Raw genomic sequence first — 15,478 nt, 5'->3', positions numbered from 1 at the left:
CCCTGACACTCAAGTCATTTGACAATAACCTTTGTAGTTAACATTCTCCTTACAGATGAGGTGGTCTCCCAATTACAGGAGAACAGTAGATGTGGACATTTCTCGAATTTCACAATAGAATGTCAATCCTGTCTCTGCTCCCTTTGACTTCCAGTGCACAGTGATGTGTACTTAGCCACATGGAGTGCTCAGCAAGTCAAAGCCTTGTGTGGTTATGGGCTAGCCACTACCATCAGAGGCCCACTCACAATTAGATGCAGTATTGAGAATTTAAATGTAGCTGTGTAACATATTTTAATTACAGACAGATTCCCAGGACCCTGGCTTGGGAGGTCTGAGTTTGGAGACGGAGAGTTTAAGAAGGATGTTTGTGATTGTTGGAACCACTAGCTGAGGAGCAAGCTCACCTCTGCGTCCATCTTCAGTTCTGAGCTCTTAAGACGGGCTAACGGTGGAGGACTGTCCTCGGGTCCTTTTTTTTCTCACACTCGGACACCCCAGCTGCAAGAAGACAAGGTTATGCAGTGAGGCTTTTCTGGGGATGCAAGAACGGCCCTGAGGTCGCGCCTTCTTCTCATCTCCTGTGCGAGGCCACACCTACTAAGAAACAGCCTTTGCTATCCAGACGGGGAGATGACAGAGCAAGCTCGTACTAACCCTCTCCCGCTAAGACAGGAGACATGGGTCCTACTATGGCAGGGAACTTCACTACACGGCACGTGCCTGAGCGATGGATCCTCAGCCGGGAGAGGCTTCAGGGGAGATGTAGGCAGGCCTGTGGAATCCAGCCATGGCAAAGGCTCACGGGTCCAGAAGGTGCAGATCAGTCAGGGTTCGTTCAATTGCAGAGTCAGAGAAACTAGGAGAAACGTATGTACGGATTTTAAGCACTGGGGATATCTTACCAAACGGCCTCCATAAAGCCGTTTATGCTGGAGCCCACAGCTCACACGTTGGTAGTCAGGAAAGTAGGGCACGAGCAGAATGGAGCTTCGCAAGCAATGCGCAAGCGCCCTGCTCCACCTCCACAGCCGGGTTGACCATTTCAGTTCCTTTTCTCTGGCTTTGGTGACGGGGCTATCCTGCCGAAGCCAGGGTTTTTTCCGTGCCAGCAACTGAACACAGACTGACCTAACGGGCCTCAGAGAAGAAGACAAGGGAGGGGTAGGCAGAAAGGGAGAGTCGTCACAGGTCAAGTGGTTGCTTCACACCAAGACAGTGGACCAACAGATTAGAGACACTGTGTGAGGGTTGAGTCTGAGGCTCAGTTACAGAGCACTTGCCAAGAAACAATGTGTAGACGCCACAAAATTCCTCGCTCTCCCCTCCCTCTCTAACCCTCAAGAAAGAACTTCCCTCTGTGGCCTGCAACAACAGGAAATTCAGGAGAAGAGGGCATTCTGGGAACGAATGGAGTTCTGCCTAGTAAGTGGGCAATAGCAAAGCCATTACAAGGAAAACTGGCTGTCCAGTGTGGACGGCATAAAGAGCCTCTACAAAGTCAATGCTTGCCCTCCACCCCCACCCCTAGACATTCCGTCTTGCAAAGAGAATCGGTCCCCTTAGGAAGCGTGGTGGGAAATGTCAATAATGATGACCATTAAATGTTTGCCGGTTGGTTCCAAGCTTAGAGCTATTTATTACTGATCATTAGAAGACATAATAGAGACACCACTACTCCACAAATCCTTCACTATTGCCATATCATGACCAAGTTTCCTGTCCCTCTGTAAGGTCTATGTAAGAGAGCAATGTCAAAATGCCACAAGGGTGGCACAGGTTCACTAGGTTCGCTGGGAAAGGTACTTACTATTTTGATTTGGAAACTTTTGGAAGATTTCTAAGACATTTCCTGATGTTTGACTTAGAAGTTCTAGCACAATAAACCATGATATGGCCTTTCCTATAAATACATAATGACACCCATGATGCCCTTGGCGAGGCTAAACTTCTTTCTTGACCAAGACCCACACATCATTGCAGACTTGCAGACTTACCAGTGTCTGGGGCCCTTGGCTTCTTCTGCTCCAGAGAATCTGTGCCTGAGTCTTCTTTGCCTCACACACAGGGTTTCCAAACAAAACCTTTAAGCAAATGGCTAAAACTACATCTTCTAGAACACTCATTTGAAGTCAGGAGACATCACTAAGCCAGGTTCTGCGACCTTCTAGAAAATGGTTTAATCCGTGTCCAAGTCTATGACCATCCATTCCTCAAAGCACCAAAGAATGAGCATTTTAATGCTCCTTCCTTGGCTCTCACCCACCATGTTGCACTGCATACAGGTCACCTTTCTATGCCCTGACAGTGTAGTTTACCATAATTGTTTGGGAACAAGACAGAGACCCGTTGTTCTGTCTATGGAGCACACAAAGAGTCAAACCGAGAGTGTCATGCAAATCCATGATGGGGTCTTGGATTCTTGTGTCCTTCCAGAGAACAAGCTGGGGGAGATACAAGGACCTGACAAACCAGAGGCTGAACTTTAACTCTGCTATTGATGAGTCAACCGTGTGACCTTGAGCGGGTCACTGACTGTTGGGCAGTGTCCTCACCTCCAAAAGGGAGAGCAGTCTGTCTCCTAGTGGAACTCCAAGAATGTTGGAACAGGGAGTCTAGAGAGATGGCTCGGTGGTTAAGAGCACTGACTGCTCTTCTGGTGGACTCAGTTTCCAGCACCCACATTGGGTGGCTCACAACTGCCTATAACTCCAGCTCCAGGAGATGCAACACTTCCTTCTGCACCCATATGCATATACCCACATACACACACACGTACATAAAAAATAATAAAAACAAGTCTTCAAAAAGAAAAAGAATGTGGGGACTTGAATGTATGATGAAGGATGCTGATGCAGTCACACATGACTCATGTTCGATATAGCATTCTTTCTAAAGCAAATGCACAAGTGCCATTTTATATGAAGCATTAATACATGTAAATGATGCTTTCATGTTACATAGCGTTTTTAGTGATGACATACTTTAATGATGACCAAAGTCATAACCAAACATAGTATTCAGGGAAAATAATCAGCAAGCTGTTAAGAGGCCGAAAGACAAAGGCTGCAATGATCATTTCCTTACCGTCAGGGGAAAAAAACAAACCCATACATATTTATTGCCCAGAAATGGGGTGCTCCCTCTTCGTGGGCATTTCAATAGGAATACTTTCTCTTTGAACAGCTACTGATCTGAGGTAATGACTGTTGCATTCGGTCATTGGTTGCTTATGATTTAGAGATGGGGAGGTAGGATCGGGCGGGAGATGTACCACATTTACTTGATGAGCACCTTTGATTAGCAGTGCTCTCAAGTGGAGCTAGCTGCTACCTTGGAATTGCTGCCCCTCATCTGGAATTGGTACAGTTTGTCTGTGCAGGTGAATTCACATGGAAGTCACTGGAAGAAAAAAAAGTGCAGAGGCCGAGAGCTAGCCTGAGACCACAAACTGTGCCCCCCACTGGGTCCTGGGGACCTGGGCTTCCTAAAATACCCCCAGAAGCTCACTACAAAGTCTAATGATGTGACCTCAAACTCTTCCTTATGGAAAGAGAAAGGTGACAAGTCCCACCCACGGAGAGGAAAGATGTAAACTGGACTGTCACCCTCTCTCCAAGTCCCACACCCACACATCAGAAGGAGCTAGAGAAGAGCCCAAAGAACACATCAAGACTAAAAAAAATTATTTTGCTAAAAAAGTCACTCTTGAACATTGAAGACATAGACATACTCTGTGGTTCAGCTCAGGAATGCAGAGGTGTACCCAGGTGAGGTTGACAAGTCCCCCTTTTTTGTCATGATTAAGAATAGACACCATGGTCTGATTTATGAGCCATTTTTTAGCTTGGACCCAGACTAGGGAGAGAAGTGTAGGAAAAAGAAATATGGGCCAAACATCAATGAAGTACCCAAATTTCACCTTTCTAAAATCTACTAAGCACACATGTGGTGCTTACTATGTGCATCAGGCCTTATTTAAAATCTGTGAGATGACTGTGATCCAAATCTGTTCAAGGTGGAAACCACTGGTCATCTTATTAGTTTTTAGAAGCCTCTGTAGTTTGAGGGTCCTACAAGTCAGGAAGAGAGAAGGCAGATGTTGCTACTACACACTCCCGAAAGGGTTGAGAGTGTATCTGAGGAGAAATTTCAAGGGAATATATTGGCCCATTTGCGTATAGTATTGATTCCAGGCACGAAAGACACTCAGATTTCATAACCGTGTCTGAAAAAGTTGAATTTAATCAGATGGACAGACAGACAGATAGACAGAATGAAAGCAAATAGGAGATTTTTGAAAAAAGAGGACAGATCAATGAAAAGGGGGTAATGAGGAGGTAAATATGAGCAAGGTACAGACATATATGTATGAAAATGTCATAATGAGACCCATTATTTGTATACTAACTAAAAAAATTAGTTTAAAAAAGACTGGTGCAAATCTTCACTTAAAATAGTTCAGTTATATCTGTCTCCGACCTAAGGTACTTCATAGCGAAGACGGCAAATTGGGACTCCGAGGGGCCAGACACCCAGGGGAACGGCACTATCCCCACTTAGAAGCTCCAGGGTTGTTCCCCAGAGTCAGCCCCTGGAACCCGCCACCAAGAGTGAAGCTTACTCTAGGGTTTCTCCCATTCGCCAGAGTGTAGCCACTGTGCCTGGGTCTCCCTTTGTCATCCTTGGCATTCTTTTGTCCTAAGGAGTAGTACTCGATGTCCTGGAGCTGTTAAGGCCAGTAGCTCAAACGCTCAAATCAGCCTTAGCTGCAACACAGGTGTCTAAGCCAGTCTCCACTAACCCCAGAGGAGCTGGGAGCTCCCTTTTTGAAAGTGTCTCAAGAGTCTAATGTCCTGGGGCTGATAACCCCAGAAAATCCATCTTAAAAAGAAATAAGCAGGCCAGATTGATTCCTGATTCGGTTATATTTAAGAAAGGGGAGTCAAGGACCGTGAACGAGAATCCTTGGTGTTCAAGAGCACAGGGGAGCCAGGTCCTGTCTGACTCAGTGTTACCAACATAACCCTGAGACCGTGCCCAAAGCAAATCTCTAGAGAATTGCCCCGGCCAGCAGGGTGTCAATGGGGGTGACCCACCTGTGGGAGAGAATGAGAGGGACGGGGGAGACACAAGAGAAGACAGCAAGACAGTGTGTTCTGATCAACCTGCAAATTTTATTCTCCTCAAGAAGGCTTATATAGCATGAGAGGGGGCAGGAAGGAGGGAAGGAGTGCATGACGTGCTGTACGTGCAGGTGAAGGGGGACGTGCAGGTGAAGGGCTACGTGCAAGTCGTGCAAGTCGTGAGGCTGCTAGGTGGTAAGGTCACTCACTGGTCAGGGCCCATTGTTCTGTTGCTATGCTACCTGACCTGCCTGTCCTGTTCTTTATTTTTCGGGCCATCTGGTTTAGGGTAGGGGCTTGTTCTCTGGCCTAGCTAATACTTTTCCATGGTCCATGTTTGGTCTCTGACAGAGAATGGTTAAGTAATGGGGAAAGTTCCTTCCAAATAGCAGTGCGTGTGAACAAATGACCTTTAGTGCCCAGAACCACTTTACACGGCTGACCATTATTTAGTTCCCGGAGGACATTGTTTCTGTTGGGACTAGCTTTCCCTCCTTCCCCTCTGGCCTGCTTGCTCTGGGTTCCCCCTCAGGCGGTAGGGCCAGTTTGCCCCACCCCACCATGCACCAGCTGCAGTTCAGTGAGTGATGGTGTTGGAATAGAAAACAGCATGTTTCCAGAACCATGCATGAAGAGCCAGGGTACGGGAAAAGCTTCCAGACAGAGCATGCTCAGCAATGTCATATGTAGGCAGAAATACAAATACAAGTTAAACTTGGAAATTGAGACAATGGGTAAATGCACTTGGCCTGAATGTCCAATGCAGAAATGACACTCACTGGTGAAGACGCAGTGATTGGACGAAAGGGACTTAGAAATTGTTGAGAAATTTGACTTGAAAGGAAACTTCTGGAAGTTCCTTGGTAATTGATAATCTGTTCATGAATCAAATCCAGTGACCCAGACAGGAGATCTGCATAGCGGCTGCCTTAGGAGCCCTTACATGCCAGCAGCTTGAAACGACAGGCATTTCTTTCTCCCTCCAGTGTATGGGGAGGCTTGACAGGTGCCCTGCCCATATATCACGTCACTCAGGCTCCTTCTAACATGTAACCCTTTCATCTTGGAGGACATCAGAATCTTCTACTGATACTTTTTAGACAATGGGAGAAACTGAGTAGAAGACAGGGCTGGACAGGGGGAGTTAGGGGTGGGGTTAGACGTAGTGGACAACACCTCGGCTTGTGTGTGTGTCTAGTTGCTGCTGGGTCCTGTTCTAATGAATGCTCTGATCAAAAAGATCTCTGGGAAATGTGTGTTTAGTTTTTCTCAGTGCTTTTCTGTTGTTGTTGGTTTTTTTTTTGGGGGGGTCTTTGTTTTTGTTTTTGTTTTGTTGTTGTTGTTGTTGTTGTTGTTGTTGTTGTTTTTCTGAGACAGGGTTTCTCTATGTAGCTTTGTGCCTGTCCTGGATCTCGCTCTGTAGCCCAGGCTGTCCTCGAACTCACAGAGATCCGCCTGCCTCTGCCTCCCGAGTGCTGGGATTAAAGGCGTGCACCACTGCCACCTGGCCTTTTTCTGCTGTTTTTGTTGTTGGGCTTTGGTTTTTTGAGGCAGGATCTCATTTTGTATCACAAGCTAGCCTGGAACTCACTATATACACCAAGCTGGCCTTGAACTCTGAGAGATCCTCCTGCCTCTGCCTCCCGAGTGCGTATGTGTCCTTATGAAGAAAAGGAACATCCTCTTGGCTAGCCCTCTCTCCCAGCCCTTCTGCCACAGATTTGTCCTTCCTTGGTTTACCGGTGCGCCAGAGAAGGAAACCGGCAGGATGCTGAGGAGACCTGCTTGTTTCCTCAGGTTGTGGCAAAGCTGGTTCCGGGATCGGCTTTATTTTTTTTTATTTCTTCTTGTTTATCCTCACTACCACCCCTCAACCCAAATGGCCCAGAATTCGGTTTCTGCCTCATTGCTAGAGTTCTATCCCCAAAGTAAACATTTGGTCATATAAGTTGGCCCCCAAAGTAAAAGAAATGACTGCAGAATCAGAGGAAATGAAGAGGAAGATGGGGCCTGCCCTCTGAGGAGCCCCGCGGGTGCCGTTTTGGAGAACACTTGCCTCCTCGGCCTGTATGGACGCATGTCCCTTGTTTCCACATCTCTATATTTCTCAATGAGAGCCAGAAACTTGGATGTTTACTTGAACAAGGAGAATTTTGAGAACTTGAAATATTTGAAAAATATTTTTGCTTGAGCCAAATTCAACTAAGAGTCTCCTGCCTTTGACTCTAGTTTGTATTGTGGACTGTGACGTCACCACCCGGTATCCTGGTAACGGCAGTAGCAGCCCCTGACACTGGCCGCGCCTCTGCTATGGGAAGGAGGGAGAGAGTTGAGACCACAAGGTGACCTTGAAACAAGTCAGCTGTGGCCGTGCCAGGACCCCACGTGTCTCTTCAGGGCTTCTGTGCGTGGGTGGAAGCAACACAGGGGACACGGAAGTGGGTATGGGGACGGAGTGTGAAGAAGTCTTTCCTCAGGGAGACCTTCCTCCTTTCTTTGCCTCCTGCCATGATGCTGCCAAACTCTGGACCACATTCCGGGCTCGTGCACCCTCCTTTCTGTGGTGCGACAATGCAACTATGAGCCATTCTGGGCTTCTGCTTAGAGAAGAGACCTGTGCGTGACCCCGGTAACAACTTTCTTCTATGAGAGATTTCTCCTGCATGTAGATACCCAGGCTTGCAATTTTGACTTCTTTGTCAATGCCCACCCCAAAGCCTTCTAAATTTGAAGATACATTAACTAAATAATTTTAGTTACAGACTTAGGCAAGAAGATAATTGATAGAAATGATTGCATAAATCTTGTTTAGTGACACAAATCCAATTTGGGGATCTAAACAGCCCCATGTTAATATTCTTTTACTCAGCTATCTATTGTAGAAATTAAATTGGAAATCAGTCTTTGGAATAAGTCTAACTTGATACTGTGTGACAGAGGGAACACACAGCGTGATACTTCTCAAATCTTTTCTCATTTTGACAAAAAGATATATGGAGATTTTTAGGAGCTGATAAAAGCATTTTCTCTCAGATAAAGCTGTTGTGTGCGGTTACTTTAATTCACAATTCAATTAAAAAAGAAATTAAGAGAAGAGATAGGTGTAATTGACATGTTGAGCTTTTATCCTGGTCTTCTGGATTCAGAGTTCCTTTTTTTGTGTAGTGTAACGTCACCCAGAGTTCTTCACTGTCAGGAGTCTCACTCAGATCCCAGTTTTGAGACTTTTTCAGTTATCTTTCCTCCATGTTCAGTGACTACCTTCCTCTTCCCCCGGATGGAAAATGAGGCAAGTCCAATGGCAGCTTTGATATGGATCTGAGAAGGGCTGCAGAACCCGCCTTCCTCCAGAGCAGGTTTGGAAACTGGCAGTGCCTGTCTCATTCTCCCTGTGCCAAAGCTGCGTGTGCCTTACACACTTCATACACCCCGTTTGTAACTAAGAGAGAAGAAGAGAAAAGTGGAGGGAAGTGGCCACTGGCCGAGAGCAGAAGGGCTGTGTGCATTAACTGACCGGTGCTTGGGAGAGCAGTGGAGTGTGCTGAACTCCACAAACATCCTCACTCCGAAACCAGCCGCTGGGAATTCCTGGAGAAGCTGTGCATCGTGGGCTCAGAGTCCTTTTTTAAAGAAGGATTTTCACCACGTGGTTTGACCGGGTAGCTGTGAAAAGGCAAGAGGATGATAAAAGGCCTTGTAGAAATAAGGGAGCAATGAGCTGAGATTTTCGTTGACTTGGTTTATCAACCCAATGTGTCCTTTTTCATGGGTGCTTTCCGAAACTACTACCCTACTTTTGGCCCCTTGTGTTGTAATTTGGGGCAACTATCTATTGTTTTGAAATGAAATGTATTCATATACTGTTTCATTAAATATGTAATGTTGTAAGAAAAGAAAACTGCCTCTGATCAGGTTGAAAAGGGATTTCTCAGCACAGAAAGGAGAAACACACACCACAATATAAATCTCAATAGAATTAGAATAGATGCACTGCACCATGCATGAAATTCTCAAAATAATTTTTAAAAATTAAAAGAAATTAGACGCATTAGCACTAGCTCATGGATTTGCAGTATATACATAGACAGAAATACAGTTAAAGACATTGTATATATGTGTATGAATATGTAAGTGCTGGAGCTCACTTACTGGGCCAAGGACACCTGACCTGGCTGCAAGGAATTAAATCGGGCCAGTTGGAGGGTCCACAGCAAAACTGAGGCTGTGACAATTTTATTGAGAGAAATCAGACTTTTTATACCTTTATCAGAAACAGAAGATAATAGCAATTGTCAGGATCAATACAGTTGTGGTTGCCAGGATACAGTGATGTTTGCAAGCCATACAGGGTCCACAAGATTAGTGTCTAAGACCAATTGTCCTGTCAGCTTCCACGTTGCCTTGACTACTAAGGGAACATACAGAGAAACACAAAGTGGCCTGAACACTTCAGTGCCTGAGGGAGTGCATCAGTCTCTCAGGAACTGGAAGGCCCACTGTTCCCCCGGAGCCATGGGCTCTGACCTGAAAAACCTATGACGCATGCCTCTCAAGGCAGCTAGGCCAGGACGACTCCATGGGATAGATGAGCGCGCACACACACACACACACACACACACACACACACACACACACAGTCGAAAAAGCCTAGAAACAATGACAGCCTGGTAACAGGAAACACACTGCCACCTGAGCTTGGTTTCTAAGCATCACGCTCCACTACAAAGAATCACACACAGTCCCTTAGAAGCACCTGGTTCCACGGCTGAGTTAGGAAAAGTACATCTTATTTTTTTTGGGGGGGGGGGAGTGAGGAGATGGGGAGGCAGATAGGTGGGTAGAGAAAGCAAGAAACGGCTCCAAAATGCAGGAGGACAAAAAATTGAACAATCCTTAAAAATGTGTGAGAATGCAGCTAGACAGTGAATGGACTGTCTAGCTGCGCCAGGTTGCCCGGCCACACGGCCTGAAAGGCCAGGCTTTCGGGACGCCCTCACACCTCTCACCTACCTCCACAGGCATGGATTTGTAGTCTGCTCTTCAGGTCTGCCTCTCTCCGCCTCACAGGGGAACTGTGAAAGGAAGGCACTCATGTTTTCTTCTGGCTGCTAGAGCGTTTTCCTTTCGCCAAACACAGAAAGGGTTATAAATAAAATGACCGTTTTAACACTAACGTGGGAGACAGTGGCCAAACACATTAATTCTTAAGAGAGCCCCTGGACCACTTGTTGAGACCAAAATACTTCAGAGATGTCCCCTCTCCTGCTGGAAAACAGTACGGACAGACCACCCGTCACCCTGGAGGCTGTCAAATGTGTGAAATCCTTTTCACTTGTACAAAAAGTCCCCATGGGTGTGCTTGGCAAGGCTCCTGTGCTCAGCTGCCCTAGGGCCTCGAAGTCAGAGGCGGAGCATCTGAGGATGACCTGAGCACCAGGTCACAGGCATGGGCATCCCTCCAGAGCCCCTGCCGCAGCGCAAGCCCTGCCTGAGTCTCACTGAAAGTAATGCTTAAAGCAAACAAAAGACGAAACACTAAAATTTGACCTTGCGGTAATGACAAATACCTCACCCCGCCCCCGCGGCCTTTTCGTCAGACACACCACAAAAGTGCTTGGCCCACTTGCCTCTCCCTAGAAGTCCTAGGGAAGATTGTGCAGATGTGGCTTGGAAAGCAAATCAGCCATTGGTTTGGCTCAAGAAGATTTTTCTTTGTTTAGCAGTTCTTATAATGACTTTGTGATAGACAAATTCTTGACTTGAGCTACTGACCTAACTTGCCGGCGACTGTCTGGGAGGGACTGCATTCCTTATTTATTCTTATTTTCTTAGGTTATGAAGCGGGGGGGCCTCTGTGCAGTGGAGGGAGCATGGGTGCCTGTTCCACTTGCTAGAGTGGTTTAGAAATGTGTCCCCCACTTGGAGCTTGTTGGGTCTGCTAGGAATGTGCTGTTAAGGGTCCAGGAAATGTCTCAAATGGCGCCTCCCCCCCCCCCATAGATGCCTCATCTCTTGACCATTGTTGGGCTCCATATTGGATGGAGCTTCTGGAAGAGGCTGGAAGTTCCCCACCCCTCTTCTTTCCTGGTGTGTACCAGATGTGTGCTGGTGACCATCGAGAAGGAGCTCTGTCTGCCATGTTGAAGTTTCATTGCCTTGCTAATTAACGGAGAAGGGAACTGTACCTCTTGAAAGAGTCGAGGCAGATTGAGCTTGCAATGGCTTCCCTGTCTTGAGATGTCTGCACAGTTCAGAATGACAAGCCACTGAATGAAAGAGTAGCCCACGGGTCTACACACACACGAATAAGTACAGATATGATGGAAAGCCCTGCCCCTTTGGAACAGCGGTAACTGGCATGCGTAACTGACGCATGCTGGGAGGAAAAACACATCACAGAAGCAAGTGGTTCGTGGAGGATTTGTCCACTGATGGAAAGTGAAGAGGATAGAAGGAAGGAAGAAGATAAAACCTTCAGAACGTTTCTCCACAAAATGCTTGGAGGAATGATGCCCAAATAGTAGCTTTATGTGAAGGGAGCTGGAGCGGGTAGATACTGATTTGCCTGGCCGACCACAAGACTTTGAAGGGGTGCGTGGGCTCCACAAGCCCACCTACAGGGCACCTTTCCACGTTATTTCTACCAAAAAAATGTGGTCTGGAGATGGTTAAGGGGAAATAAGACCAGCCTAGAGTGGTAACCAGGCTAGAGATCTTGTATTCCTTAAGGTCATCTAAGATGGCAGGTGAAGGGAGGCTGATGAGCCATGACAATTAAATACAGCACATTCTCTCAGGGTCTTCGCCCAGGAAAAGAGCAAGAGCCAGAGAAAAGAGGGTGGGGGAGACTAGCTGGCAGTGGGGGAAATACAACGGAACTATGGTCTGAATGTTATAGTAAGAGTGCTTACGGCTGGAGCCTCCCAAATTTACACCGTTGTAATGTAAGCCAGTCTCTGTTTGGGGGAAGATCTGTCTTGATCTGGTTTGTGTTGCCATGATTGAATACCACACACTGGTTCGCTTACAAAGAACAGAAATTTATTTCTCAGAGTTCTGGAGGCCTGAAAGTCCACCATCAAGGTGCTGGCATTTGGCAAGGGCATTTCTTATGCACCGTCCTATAGCTAAAGGCAAGAGGGTGGGGACCAGCCGGGCTCATCTTTTGTAAGGGTAGAAACTTCCAGAATAAGGAGCCTACTCCTGTGACAATAGTATTCATTGGTTCCAGGGGGCACAGTCATCCCCATTGAATCCTCCTCCATATCTCCACTCACCAAGACAGTTGCACTGGGGATTCCGCTTCCAACACATAAAATTTGGGGGACACATTAGAACTCCCAGTCACGAGGAATCTGAGGGAAAAGGCCCAAGGATGTCTTTGGTCAGTTCTTGAAATCTTTCCTGTAGGCCAGATGACCAAAACCATAAATGGGTCTCATCTCACAAAACACTATGAGCAGTTGACCTCTGAACTGGGATTACCCATGACCCATTGAATTCTTTGTTTAATTTGCTAGACATATTGTCTTTGATATTCTTAAAAACACACATTTTCTAAAGGAAGGACTTTATGATAGCATCACATACAGAAAACACAGAACTTCATTTCTTACTTGGAGATACCCATCAAACAATTAATTCCAGGACCTAAGACCAGTCCTTTAGGTGTGTGTGCTGTGTAGACATGGTTTTTTTCATGCTTGCGACTTGTATTGACCACTTGCACCTGAACTTCATGGAAATGGAGCCAGATTGTGTTCTTTTGGTCTTGTCTTCTCTTGCTCAACACAGCTGTGAGAATTAGTCAAGCCTCAGTCCAGGCACTATTTGTTCCTTTCCTAAAAAAACTTTTAATTGATCCTTTGTGAATTTCACATCCGGTACTCCAATCCCGTTCTTCTCCCCTTCCCTCCATATCGGCCCTCCCCCCTGCAACCTCTCTCGCAAAAGAAAACAAATGAAAAAAAAAAAAAAAAATCTAGCCTTGGAAGCTGTTGGCCGGCTCTCCCAAGTCCACACCAGCAGGGCCAGCTCTACTGTGTTGCCCAGATGAGGTGCAGAGCCCGCTCCCGAGTGCCACAGCCAGCAAGGGGCAGGACCAGCTCTTCTGCTCTCAGGGCCCGCTCTCCCACAGCACAGTGAATCAGAGTTGGGCCTAGCTCTCCGGGCTCACGCCCTCAGGACCAGCTTTCCTATGCTGCCCAGGTGAGGTGTGGGACCAGCTCTCCCATGCCCACACCTTGAGGAGCCAACCCAGGTAAGCACAGTGCTGGGACAGCAACATCATTTCAGGCAGCAGCCCAGACCGTGGATACCTGAGTGGCCCTTGGTGGTAATGGGGGCCGCAGACATTAACACAGACCCCAGCTGTGGCAGAGCTGTGGACCCAGACATGGTTCTCGGTGGCAGCCTAGGCCCCCACACATCCCCATGGCTTCAGCAGGCACTACGGGCTCCTCATATTGGCCTGTTCCTCACCGCCGTTGCATCTCCAGTTCCACATCTCTCCACAGCACATAAACTGCTCCGCTTCTCTCTCTCTCTCCCATTTCTCCATCATGTACTCCATCTTTCCCATCTCTCCATTATATATTTGCTCATGGTAGCAGCGCCGGGGCGGGCACTTGTGTGTCGTCTTCCAGGCTCCCTCAGCTGCATGACCCATTCGTTCCCGTGAAGTCTGCTGCTGCGCGGCTGCAACACAAGTACCCATTCTCTCCTTGGCGTGACCTTGGGCTAGGGTCGCTCGGCGAAGCCTCTTGTACTCCCTTGAATACCTCACTTTAAGGAACTAGGCTGAGAAGAGCTGCAGGGATGGAGGGAAGATTTTGAGGCTCAGAAAACTTTCTGTAGGAAACGAGATGGCAAACACTTGGGGCTCTGCAAGCCGTACATTGCATTGTGATGAGTCATAAGCAATGCACGGACTGACGGGCCTACCTGCGCCGTACATTTTACTTGAAAAAGCCGTTTTGTCTACAAAGCCCAGCCTATTTCTGCAATGCTGCTGTAGGTGTTTGGTTTGCTCTAGCAGAGTGTGCAGAATGGTTTTCCAAAGAGGCTGTCCCTTAAATCTGCTAAGCCGTGTGCGGCAGAGGCAGCGGAGCTGCAGCTGATGCCCAGCCTCGCCAGCCCTTCGAACGGCCATCTCGCTGTTTTAGCCGTTGTTCTGGTTTTGGTTTTAACTTGTGATCCCATGACACTCATGATGCCAAGCGCTTACACTCTGTGCATTAACCCTTTAAATAGTCTCACTTAAAACACGTTGATGGAAGTCTCTGGGCGCGTTGTTGGTGAATAGAACCTCTCTCTCACTTGCAGGGCACGTCCTGGTTATGAATCTGGATTGTGGATTGCTACAGATTCATTATGATCTGACAGCCTCTGTGGATGAAGAGTCAAAGAGCAGCTTAGCCAGGTCCTCTGCTCAGTGTCTGTCAGGAAGCTTCAGTCGGGCTGGCAACCAGGAGCAAAGTCTCATATGTGTCTCACGTGGAGAAGGACCTGTTTCCATTCTCACATGGCCGAGGGCAGCTTTCAGCTCCTAGAGAGAGGTCAGTCCGTGGGCCTGAGTGACTTGTGCTTCTGAAGGTTGTCCTTAGTGTCTTACTACACAGGGTTTCCCATCATGACCATGTCTCCAAGCTAGCCAGGTAAAGGCTCTCTGCATTCGAGGGTATGGTGTGACCATTTCTTCCCAGATCTAAGCATTTCATCCGGAGTGGAAGCTTGTTCAGTAACTCCAAACAGCCCCAGGAAGTCCTTGAAACCGATCAAATTTCTAGGCTCCCTGCCCCGCCCAAGAAAACATAGTAAATAAAGATTGTTGGGGTCACCCCCAACGAACCCCCTGGAGAAGCGGAGACTAGCCAAGGGGCCTTATAAGGCTCAGACAACTGGGCCACTGGGAAAGGACACTGTCCAATGTGTTGATCTGCCTGTAGGCTGTGCAGTGATCTCCAGCTTTGTGAGCTGTCACCCATGCTGGGGTGGTGGGCTTGGGTGATGCAGCCATCTTTGAGTCATTTCTGCTCCTGTAAGTGACCCCTCACCCATATTTCTGTAAGTAACCCCAATAAAGTCATTGGTTCACCAAGTTGGACTTCAGTGGTGTCCATACTTTAGTCTGTCATGGTTTCCCTATCTGCGTGGTGAGCAGGTGTGTGTGTGTGTGTGTGTGTGTGGTCTCCTCAGGAAAAGTCTGTCACACAACAGGGATATACAGTCTCCTGGTAAACACACACACACACACACACACACACACACACACACATGTGCACTGGCACTCACATGCACACACACAGATGCTCTGGGGGTAGTTTTTTGATGATGTTGGCATTGGAAATCAA

General features: G+C 47.4%; 1 long non-coding RNA gene across 1 annotated transcript; it reads left to right on the top strand.

Moving 5' to 3' along the window:
• The first annotated feature begins 6,494 nt into the window (after positions 1-6,494).
• LOC131897891 (uncharacterized) lies at positions 6,495-15,225 on the top strand. The gene is made up of 2 exons (XR_009375821.1): positions 6,495-13,386; positions 14,451-15,225. It is a non-coding gene; the product is annotated as an uncharacterized LOC131897891 (long non-coding RNA).
• Positions 15,226-15,478: the final 253 nt, after the last annotated feature.

The sequence above is a fragment of the Peromyscus eremicus genome, chromosome 23 (genome assembly GCF_949786415.1).
Source record: "Peromyscus eremicus chromosome 23, PerEre_H2_v1, whole genome shotgun sequence".
Taxonomy (NCBI): Eukaryota; Metazoa; Chordata; class Mammalia; order Rodentia; family Cricetidae; genus Peromyscus; species Peromyscus eremicus.
This window is presented reverse-complemented; position numbering and strand designations above follow the sequence as displayed.